A 12479-nucleotide genomic window follows, 5' to 3' on the forward strand; every position below is an offset into this window, starting at 1 on the left:
GTAGTATGAGTGAAAATTAAATCCTTATTACTGTTAGCCCCTGAGATCTGGGGGTCATTTGTTACCATAGCATAATCTAGACTATTCTGAATAGTATACCTAGATCTGTTGATTTTATAGGGATGTATATGTGAAATTTTGGAATTCCATAAACCTCCAGAAATTATAGAAAAATAATCGTGTATGACTATATCCAAACACTTTATTTCTTTAGTTAGAAAGTATGTAGCATTTATGAGATCTTGAAGAGTTATGATCACCCAAAAATTCTAAAATTAGCCAAAAATGTATTTGATAATTCCCAAGAATAGACATTTTGACTTTTCATTTATGTCTAATCAGAAAGAGATTGCATTTTTTAAAAAATGCAAAATGAAGTATGACTATGTATGTCATGAAACTGGAAAGTTTAATTGGAAATTGGTAAATAAAAGTATTTTCAGATTAATTCATATCAATATAAGAATATTCTCAGGGCTTCCCTGGTGGCGCAGTGGTTGAGAATCTGCCTGCTAATGCAGGGGACACGGGCTCGAGCCCTGTTCTGGAAGGATCCCACATGCCGCGGGGCAACTAGGCCCGTGAGCCACAACTACAGAGCCTGCGCATCTGGAGCCTGTGCTCCGCAACAAGAGAGGCCGCGATAGTGAGAGGCCCGTGCACTACAACAAAGAGTGGCCCCCGCTTGTCACAACTAGAGAAAGCCCTCGCACAGAAACGAAGACCCAACACAGCCAAAATTTAATTAATTAATTATTAAAAAAAGAATATTCTCTTTATATCCAACAATCCATGAAAAGTTTGTGTTATGTTTGGAATATGAATGTTTTTTCAGCCTCTCACATAATGTTCATTTGGGTCGTATCTTTTCTTTTCTAATATATTTGAGATCCCATACTATAAAATAAAATGACTGAAATGGGAAAATGTAAGAGAAGCATTCTTTATATGCATACAAGACAACCAATTCTCCTAAAATTTCTTGGAATTGTAATTAGATTTCTCAATGCAATGGTGCTGAATAGAAGGACTTCTCTTTAAGTCTGGAAGTATTTTAATCAACTTAAAATATCGTATAATAGCACCCAGAAGTAAATATATAGAGATGACATACATTTTTACTTACTGACCTTTTATTTAGAATATAGTTGAGTGTATATGAGTGAGTTTGCATGTGTGAGTGAAACAGAGGCACAGAGAGATTGAGAATAAGAGAATGAATTCAACTCATGACCAGAAAAGGGAAAATTGTGTATTAGCATATTAGTGCCTCAGGCTATGGTGGCAGCCAACTAATCTGAAAGCAGAGATTGAGTTTAGAGGGCCCAGAATTAGGAATGCGGGAGGGAGCAGGGTGAATCTCCAGTTAGAGGGAAAAGTCAAGTTAAAATCAATTAGGAAATGTGGTGATTGAAATTCCATAGAGACATGCATTAAGTGAAGGCACAGGGCCCCATGCAAGATTGCCATCAGGGTAAGGAGGGCTAGGGTTAGGGTTAGGTCAGGGAGAGTTTGGAACTTGGGCAGTCAGTGTCTGTGTAAGGGGACATGGGAGTAGTTTTCTGAAATAGCACTGGGCTCCCTAGCTCTTAACCCTTCTTCTGGGGAAGTTTGGTGCTGGTTTTGAAACACCAAACAGAGGGAAAATAGTGTAGATCAGGGGATCTGAAGATGGTGTCCTGGAATTTGGAAAACGTTTCACATCTTTATTTTTATGAATTCTAGCTGAAATTCTAACTAAAATGAATATAGGCAACAAACAACAAAAGTATTAATATTAATGATATCTGTGTCTTTGTCGCCAATAGAAATCAGATCTTTTTATATCACATTATGGTTGTTACATCTATCTTGAAATATCTTTTTTTTTTTTTTTTTTAAGCAGTACACGGACCTCTCACTGCTGTGGCCGCTCCCGCCGCGGAGCACAGGCTCCGGACACGCAGGCCCAGCAGCCTTGGCTCAGGGGCCCAGCCGCTCCGTGGCACGTGGGATCTTCCCAGACCAGGGCACGAACCGGTGTCCCCTGCATCAGCAGGCGGACTCCCAACCACTGCACCACCAGGGAAACCCCTGAAATATCTTTTACATTCATGATTACTTTGAAATCATGGCAGCTACTAAACTCACTACCAGATATTATTTAATGTTACTAATGAAATACATATATTATTTTATTCAAAACTGATTTCTTAAATTACAATAACTATTTTTACAAAACTGGCTTTCTCTGTAATGTTTTATTTTATGAATTTAAAAAGTTTATCCTGAGAGGATGTCTGTGACTTCATGAGACTATCAAAGGGATAGGTGACAAAAATTTTAAGAGCTAGGCTTCCCTGGTGGCGCAGTGGTTGAGAGTCCGCCTGCCGATGCAGGGGACACGGGTTCGTGCCCCGGCCCGGGAGGATTCCACACGCCACGGAGAAGCTGGGCCCATGAGCCATGGCCACTGAGCCTGCGCATCCGGAAACGGGGGAGAGGCCACAACAGTGAGAGGCCTGAAAAAAAAAAAATTAAGAACCACTGATAAGAATGTATAAAGTTTCAGACTATTCAAAAATACTTACAATTTTAGAAACTGGATTGTTCTTACCTTCTGAATTCATAAAAGAAAGCTTCTAAATTTTCATTAAAAGTTTAAAATTGACAAGTGCGTTCTGATAAATATTTAAAATTCTGAATTCATTTTTGTCAAAAGAACATGCTTTTCTTGTATATGCAAAATATATTAGTAATGAATATTTTCAAAATCATCAACAACCTAAATAGTTTTCATAATTATATCAATATGCTATGTGAAAAGAATCCCAGATTAGGAATTTAATATTCAGCTGTCCCAATTCTACCTCTAATAAACTCATTTCCTGGGCCTCAGTTTCTTCACCTGAGTTGACTGGGAGGTGATTTCCAAGGAGTCTTCCAATTTTGTGATTAGTAATTTTTAGTATTTACTAAGGAAGTTATTTCTGATTTAAATTTAACAGCATAATGGGTTAAAAAAAAGGATTAAAAAATTTCAACTTGACATAAAATAACCATAAAATAACTAGTTTGATTCAAATATGCAAAAAAATATATGTACACATCTTTTTTGGTTAGCATAAATTTATAGTTGCATAGGCTGATCTTTAAAAAAAAAAAAAGGAAACTGATACGACTGACAATCAAGCTGCTTTCTGACTTTCATAATTTTCTTTTTGTTGTGGAAACTTGGGAGGTAATCATAATTTTGTAGGAGGATTTGTAATCAATACTTTTTTTTTTTTTTTTTTGCGTTGCGCAGGCCTCTCACTGTTGTGGCCTCTCCGTTGCGGGGTGTGGGCTCTGGACACGCAGGCTCGGCGGCCATGGCTCACAGGCCCGGCCACTCTGGGCCCGGTTGCTTTAGTGCCATATCTTGTTAATTTATAGAGACTAGCAGCTTTACAAGAAGCTGCCCTTGCCCTGAAAAGATAGACAATCCCTTTCAGACAGACCACTTCTGAGCCTAATGCTTCATGGAATAAGTATTATGGTTCACGTACATCAATTAGACATTTCTTAGAGTTGCAAGATCAATTTGACATTCTAATTAAATAACACCTTTTAAAAAAAATCAAAAACACAAAGCTTCATGAGCTGAAACTGATCAGAGAATAGCACTAAACTTTACCTATTACCTGAGCTCTAAGAAATACATGTTGATGAAAACTGTGACTCAAGCAATAAGTCAGGTCTCTGTCATGCCTAATTCTCCATGTTGTTAAATTAAAAATTGCTCCTCAGAAATGCCATGATACAGAGTATTTGCAGACTGACCTGGATGGGTGATCTAAAAGTCAGCAAGGAAAGGATGGTAAAAGAATTTTGAGCAAGCATTTGAAACATTTTCCTTCTAAAATTGACAAGATTCATTGTTGTCTGAATGAAAGACCTCAAATCTGTTAGCAAAGCAAGATGGAGTGAAATGCAGTTAATGCATCTAAAATTGTAAAACTGTTTTAAAAAGTGCCTTTCTTATTACATCCAAATACAATTTTCAAGATAGAGGCATTGTAACATGACTCTAACATGTGCAGTGCTGTGGTGTACAATAAAGTAGCAAAATTAATCCCTTCCCCTGACGACATCTAGAAATGAAAACCCATTATAGTATAATATTTGTACTTAGGTCATGATGTTTTGTGCTGAATTTGAATGCCATGAAATGATTATGTATAGTGGTTGATGGGGACATATGTGCAGATAATTGCATAAATAATCCTCTTTACATGGGTGCAAGGTGACTTTTTAGATCAGGGAGAAAGTAGTTGCAACCTAATAAAACTCAGAATAATTTTCGTTACTGCTAAGGCATGGATGGATCTTTCTCTCCCAAAGATCGATTAGAGATATTTTACTTTTCACAGGGATCCAATGAGAGAATTTGACTAGAAGCCCTTCATCTTCAAGGCCATTGGCTACTACATTATATGACAAAGCCTGTCCTCAAGATATAAGCCTCCAAGAACATCTTTAACAGGGTCAAGGATCTTTCAGTGTTGCTTTGCTCTGAAAAGGAAGGCAACCTACAAGATTATGAAAATGAGCTTTCAGAAATTCGTGTTTAAAACCTGGGTATGTTTTTCACATATAAGAGATTTCCCCCTGAAACTAAATGTTGAACTACTCTTATTTACCTACTCAAGCTACTTTCATTTTCCCTAAGCCATGATAATTTTTTCTTAGCCTGTGAAATGAATGTCCCTTATATTCTTCAAACAACTTATAAAAAAAAAGGATTCTACCCTGTCACTTCACTTCCTTAATTGTTCCCTCTTTTTGCGTCATTGCAAATTAGCTTTTACACCTTCTGTTGACCAAAATATCTACTTTAAACATAGCCAATTATTTCCTAGTACAATAACTGGACTATAAAAATTGTACAATAATAATTAATCATTGTACTATAAAAATTGTACAATAATTTTCTTAGTACAATAGTCTTTCCCAAGCCTTAGTCTATTTGGTAACTTTTTAGCATTTTCCGTGTACAACTCCTGCTTTCTTAAAATTCTCACATTCTCTATTTTTCATAGGCATTCGATAGTTATTTGCTGAATGAGCAAATGAATGCTTATACTCTCCTGATTTACCTTCTCCATTTTTAAGTGCTTCTTCTCTGTCTTATAATGCACAGCCATGGCTTTAACTTCTGCCTTTATAGATGATGCTCAGTTATCTAGCTCTTTCTTCTCCAGGCCTTGTCACTGAATACCAGATCCTTAATTCCAAATGCCTTTTAAAAAATTCTCTGTACAATTTCATCACCAATAGATTAAGTTCAATATGACTCCTGACCATCAGAACACCAAATAGCTTCTACATTCTCTGTTTTTGTCAATGACATTACTATCTCCTTGGTCATTAAAGTTTCACATCTCAGTTTTATTCTGAACTTCTCGCTTTCTGTTCAAACATGCAGTTTTGAAGATTCTGCCTCTATATTTTCTCTTCTCTTTACTGGCATTGCCAACACTATAGTTCAAGTCAACAATAAAATTCTCTCTGAGCCTTCTTCTAATCATATACTTAGTTACTTCCCTGAACCCCTGGTGCAAAACACTTTGTATAGCAGACTACAATTGCTCAATAGAAAGTATAGGGAATTAACTAATTTTTCTACATAGCCTCAGCATTTTCCAAACCACCAATAATGAATTTTTCTTCCTAAAAACAAACAGCTCTGATAATGTCATTCTTCAGCTAAGAACAAACCAAACATTGCAATGGTTCTGCATTACTTAATGAATAAAAATCCCAATTATTGGTGTAGTACTCCACAATCTTTCCCAACACTAACCTTATTTTCTGTACTCTAATTCCACTTATCTTACTCTCCACTCCTGAATTACTGCTATTGTTTAATATTTCAGTCCCCACCAAGACTGAAATTCTCATTTAAATTTTCCCAATCTCTTTTCCAGAGATTAGACCTTTGGTTCTGACTCTAAGGCAGTGAGTCTGAATTTGTGCAGTTCCCAAGGAAAATGTGCTACTAGCTTGGACTCCCTAATTAATAATTGGCAATCCTGCTACCTCACTCTGTAAATTTATTTCTACTTGCATCACCATGACCAGAAAATACTATAAAATTCAAACACCAAGGTGTACTTGCCCACCAAATTGAACTTTGCTTTCAGCACAAGGAATAATTTCGCTTCCCCCAAGAGGGTGAATTCAATACCAGGTCTCATCTTCACACTGTTTGCCCACCCTAATATAACTGACTATGTCTGCATATATCTTTCTTCTGCTAAAATATCCTAGAACATGTTTCATTTGGTTATTATAACAGATATAACAAGCCTCCATGAACCCATGGCATTATAAATTTATTAAGGGCAAAGAGTATGATTTGGTCTCTGTTGTATCATTCACTATAATTTGTATATTATCTCATACAAAGAAGATACTCAAATATTTATCAAATGAGTATTATACTTGTTTCATCATCTCTTTTTACCTCTGCCCCACCATAACTTGGTTGAAGCTGTCTTTCTGCCTGTTGACTTAGAGTGGAATTTGGTACAGTTATTCTGATCATGATGGGTCCATGACTGAAAATTTATCCTAAAGTAACTTTGGTATTAAGAAATGAAGAATCAGAGCTCTTGAAGGTCACAAAGGAGATTGCGAATTATTGGTGAACTGTAACATTTTGATGAATTTGAGAAAAAAATTTGCCTTTACTAAGACATTCGAAAGTTGCTTAAGACTACATTTTAGAGACATTTTTATGCTTATGTAAAATTATTCTCTGTCTGGGCTTCCCTGGTGGTACAGTGGTTGGGAATCTGCCTGCTAATGCAGGGGACACGGGTTCGAGCCCTGGTCTGGGAGGATCCCACATGCTGCGGAGCGGCTGAGTCCGTGTGCCACGGCTGCTGAGCCTGCGCTCTGGAGCCTGCAAGCCACAACTACTGAACCCATGCACCACAACTACTGAAGCCTGTGTGCCTAGAGCCTGTGCTCCCAACAAAAGAGGCCACGACAATGAGGAGCCCATGCACCGCAACGAAGAGTAGCCCCTGCTCACAGTTAGAGAAAGCCCGTGCACAGCAAGGAAGACCCAACGCAGACAAAAATAAAAACAAATAAATAAATAAATAAATTTATTAAAAAAAAAAATTATTCTCTGTCTGTAGAATTAACACATTTTCGATTTCTCTTACTTGAATACAAAGAAAATCACGGAATTTAAAAGACAGAATAAAATTTACTTCGTAAAAATCCAGTTCAAACCTTTCATTTTGCCAAAGAGAAAACTAACACAAAAATAGGCAGTGACTTCTAAGGCCAAATAGAGCCAAAACTTGAATAGCAATAAGGAGAAACTAGTGGGATGCACGGGCCAGAAAAGAGAAAGCACTTTGAGAGGAGTCTTCGAAATAGATATTAATTTCTCCCTGATTTTCATTCTCTCCTTCTTCCTAGTAGCTGCATGTGCTCACCCAATTAAAAACTGTATTTTGAAGGGTCCTTATAATAGGGGTGGCTATGTGATTAAAATGCTGTACTTCCCTTTCTCTTTTCACACCTTCCCACCAGTTGGAATACAGACCTGATTTAAGCTGAAAATGTTAGAGCAACAAGACAGGAGGAAACAAGGAGCCAGTCTGAGTTTGTTCACTGCCCACTTACCCTCGACTGCCTCCTATCTGGACTATTCTATGAGGAATAATCTTCTGAGTGCTGGAACCACTATATTCTGGACCTCTTTGTTATTGCAGCTTCGTCTACACCCTAATACAGTCTTCAGGCCAACTGTGTGGATACACGAAACATTGACTTTTAGTGGTCAATAGGACCTTAAAGAATTTCTGTTCCAACCACTTATCTGTTGTTGATAGATGTACACTTATGCAGAGTACCTTACAATTCAAAGAAAACATCTCATAAACTGATAATCTTAAAGTTGAGCTGTTATGTTTTTCTCCACTGAAACATCATGTTAAAAATTTATGCCAATGAGAGCAGCAAACTAAAATGCCAGAGAAATTTATGCTTTAGCACTACTTGCTATTCCTCTGAAGTGTGTATAACTTTACTTCCAGAATTTACTTATTAATTCTGTTCTCAGAACTATTCATTCATTGAAACACTGGTTGACAAATAGTTAATGAATAATCACTACATAGCAGGAACTGTGCTTAGTCAATGAGATAGACAGTGTTCCTGTCCTCACATTTGATAAAAAATACAGTCATTAAAAATAATGAAATTAGCAAGTCTAGGCATCATTATTAAAAGGGAGCACAGAGTGGCATTGGAGTATGGAACAGGAGGACCTAATGTAGTCTGGTGTTGAGAATGCTAAACACTTCATCTAGAATTTTTTAGCACAGAATCTGTTGTGTCCATAAAGTTCTCTTATTTTTCCCTTTGCCTCAGCAAGTCAGTTAAAATTTTTGAAAGCATGAGGAGGAATGTAAAAACAAGACATCATTTTTCATGGTATGGCATAAAGAACCATAGCTATGGTAAAAAGCAGCAATAGGATCTCATGCACCTCTTCATGTAGGGCAGGATGAGAGGCATGGGGAATAACTGAAGTCAAAACCAGAAGTGAGAGAGAGCAACACACAGGAGATGTTTTAGTCTGGTTACCCACAGAATAATGTCTGGCTTCCAACCAGCTCTTTCTAGGTTAAATAAACACAATTATGCAATGCTTTGAGTGTGCGATTGTCACAGCTTTGAGTTTTAGGGTTATTTAAAAAATGAAATTGTGTGTGTGGGTGTGTATGAATGAATCTTATGTAAGATGTAGCCATTATAGTAAACTGACTAATTTTATACATTAAAACTTGATTTCAATAATTTAAAATAACTTATAATAATGACTGTTATATTCTAGACATGAAAATTCAGTAAAGACACTATATTAAAATGTGACTAAAAACCTATATTGCCTAAATATTCGTTTGAACTTTTGAACTCTACCAGTTATTCCTAAATCAATAATAAAAATAATAACAATAATAATACAAGATTGGGAAGAGAAAGGAGAAGCCAATAGTCCTTCCTGCTCATCCCTTTAAATCCATTACTATCTCTGAATTGTAAGATGATCTGTAAAGATGAAAAAACAATAAAAAGAAATGGTAAAGCAGAACCCAACATAAGCTTGGATAGTATCCAGTGGGAGGAAAAAGCTTTATAATTGGTAAATACTATAATGAAATATGTTAATTCATATCACAAGGATTTAGGAGTCAAGGCCCATCTGTGTGAAACAAATACCACCAATAAAGATGTTTCCCCACCTGGATTATCAAAGCATCAAACAGTGATTTTTACCACATTTCAGAAACAAGCCATATGTTGAAAAGTCTCTCACTCATCAAGGGCATAAACATGTTATAAGGACATATTTTCGGAAAGATTAGGGAGGATATTTTCATGCAACTCTTCATTGGTTTCTAGTATTTTATTTTCCAGCCTTTTCACTGATCTTTTGTGGGGTAGCTCTATCTTCTAGCTCACCATAGTTTCAGAGGTACTGTTGAAACTCTCTAGGACAACATTGTTAGTTCACATTTTCTGATTAAAAGAGGATGCTAATGGGATTGACAGTCCTTCTCAGGTCAGTCTCTCCCCTCCTTTATTTTCCTTTAAAACATTTCTGGAAACCTAAGAAAGCTACAACTATTTCTTCCTGGGCACTTTGCAACACAACTAAAATATATTTTGAAGCAGAGCATTGTGCATGCAAAGATGGTTATTAATTATGCAAAAAACTTCTTGTTTGGGTGCATATTTTGTGCAGAAAATGGTATAGTAGCTGGACCACGTTCTTTACTGATGGAAAACATGTACCTGCTTACAGCTACATTGGGCCTTACAAAGGCCCAATTTACTAAAAATTAGCGATCCATCAGATTGATGGGTATAAAGCAATCTGCACTGTTGGCGCCTTGAAATTTCTTGCATCAGTCACCAGATCATGATTTACTAATAGGGTTTCAGGGCTTGCAAAATAGCACAACTCTAACCACATATTAATATTTAATCTGGCATTTTAAGTGCACCTAACAAAAGACCCCAGAGCTGCTGACAGAACCTTAAATTGTGAATTTCTTTAAAAGGAATTGAGCAGGTCCACAGTGATCTTATGAGAAAAAGGAAAATAAATGGGTTCCAACATTTCTTATGTAGACGTCACCAGCCAGGGCTCTCATTTTTTTTTAAAGTATTTATCATGCATTTTTAGATATTTTATTAGAGAATCACAAGGCTGTTTCTGGCAGATGGCTGCAAAATCCACAATTAGATGACAGCAGATGCATTTTGGTTAATAAATTTTATAGTAGACAATTTGCTCCTAAAATAATCCATTGGCACTTCCAAAATATTGCTAAATGAGAGAAGATCTAGCCTATAAATCACTAGAATCACCGTATTACATGCTTTTAAGCAACTATATCTGTTCTGCAATAGTAAGTTGAAGAAGGCACTCAGTGGGCAAGTGGGTTTGCTTTGCAGCCCTATTTTCAAGGCTGAAGATGCCCATTAATGCCAAGTTTCAGAGGTATCCAGAACCACTTCAAACAAGAGTGCGCAAAAGCTGAGGGAATGACTACCTGCTGATGATATTGAACACATATAATTGCTGTATCTAATATCTGTGATGAGTACACAAAATAGGTGTTGAATTACTTCCACTTGTGACAAAAAAATATACCATAATTTACAAAAGATGTTCCTATAATAACAGGATGCCACCTGTAATAACAGAATGTTTATTAGTGTACAAATGAGGGTTATAAATAGTTCTTTATCTGTGGAACAAAACACAAAAGACAACTTATTAGCAAAAGATAAATTGCATAGCAAAATCTCAATGACATGCTAGGTTTGTCATGAAAAAAACAAAAAGCTTTTTATTTTCACAGACCAATGCCTTTATAATCCATTTAAAATAATATACTTGCCACTAGGTGGCTATTTCTGATCAGATCATTTTACCATTTTAATTACATTTTTAATATCCTGGCTGCATAAACAAAGATAAATTACAAAGCCTGCACAATCTGGCTGCTAGCTCAGGCATAGTCAGTAATAATATCAGCTTTTGTTTGTGAGTCGTCTAATTAGATTCTGAAATCTAGGCTTTGTCAATCAATAATTTTAATTTTAGAATCGCCTTTTGATCTTGTATTTCATGTTTGTTTGGGAAAATGATCAGTAGGACAAAGCTGACAATTTATGCAGAAACAATCTCTCAGCAGAACTATATGGACATTCCTCCCCATCAACAGAAGCCTGCAGACTAAGCTTGGCACAGGTCTAATTAGCATGCAGATATGTGTCACCTCATTGGCAATTCAAATTGCTTTTTTATAATGTACCTCAAATTATGCTACTCAAACATTGTATTTGATTTCCAAAGCCCCCTGGGCACCCCAGAATGTCTCCCTTTATCCTGGGTATGAAGCATTTATTGAACAATCTGCTGAGACTGGCTGCCTTTTCGAAAACACCCAAACATGGTATCCCTGGGACCAGATTTTCTTCTTGTCAGAGAGCAACTTGTTCTTCTGAGGAATTCCTTGTGCCCCATTTGTAGGTTTAGAGATGATAGGTTTCCTCAGGAGTTGCCTCTTCCACATGGTTGATCTATAAGGGCTTCACTCCTAAGCCACTCATTTTTAAAGTGGTGGGAGGCTGTCTGGTGAGCACACATTAATATGCGACACATAACCACATATCTGAATGCCAGTCTTCCATTCTTCATTAAACAAAAATGGCTGGATTGCAAGGATTGTTTTTCCTCTTTCCCACATGCAGACACACACACACACACACACACACACACACACACATTTGTTTCCTCGGGCACACATATGTGTGCACGTAACCTTCTCCTGCACCTACACACCCCACCAAAGACACCCAGAGCATATCATGTCAGGATTGAGTTGTGTGTGAAAGTTGTCTGCTACACACATGACAAATAAGGAGATTCCAGCATACATACACTGGGGCTTTCTTTTTCCCTTTTTTTTTTTTTTTTTTTTTTGCCATGCAGCAACAAGTGGCAGAATCAATGGTGTACAGTTATTCAGCAATGTAATTCATTTCACTGGCTTTGGCTCCTAGCCAGATCCGCCATCTGTCTCTAGCTCTCCCTCTCCCCCTCTCTCTCCCTCTCCCTCTCTTTCGCTTGAATTTGTCCTACATTTCGTAATATTACGTGCCTGCCATCCTTATCCTATGCCAGAGGTACACCACCAGTCTCACCCCCATTCCTGCGTGGAGTTCTCTGAGTTCGGTGGCACTTGGGATATTCCACTTCAGTGCCATGGGAAGAAAAGGGTAAGGAAAAAGCAAAAGGATTAATGCAAAAAATATATATACATATATATAATGTTCTGGTATCCAATTGCTCCTGCTTCAGCCTTTTATCCAAAGCCTTGAGATAGATCTGCCTCATCCAGGAACTTTTTTTGCTT

Source organism: Phocoena sinus, chromosome 17 (assembly GCF_008692025.1).
Source record: "Phocoena sinus isolate mPhoSin1 chromosome 17, mPhoSin1.pri, whole genome shotgun sequence".
NCBI lineage: Eukaryota > Metazoa > Chordata > Mammalia > Artiodactyla > Phocoenidae > Phocoena > Phocoena sinus.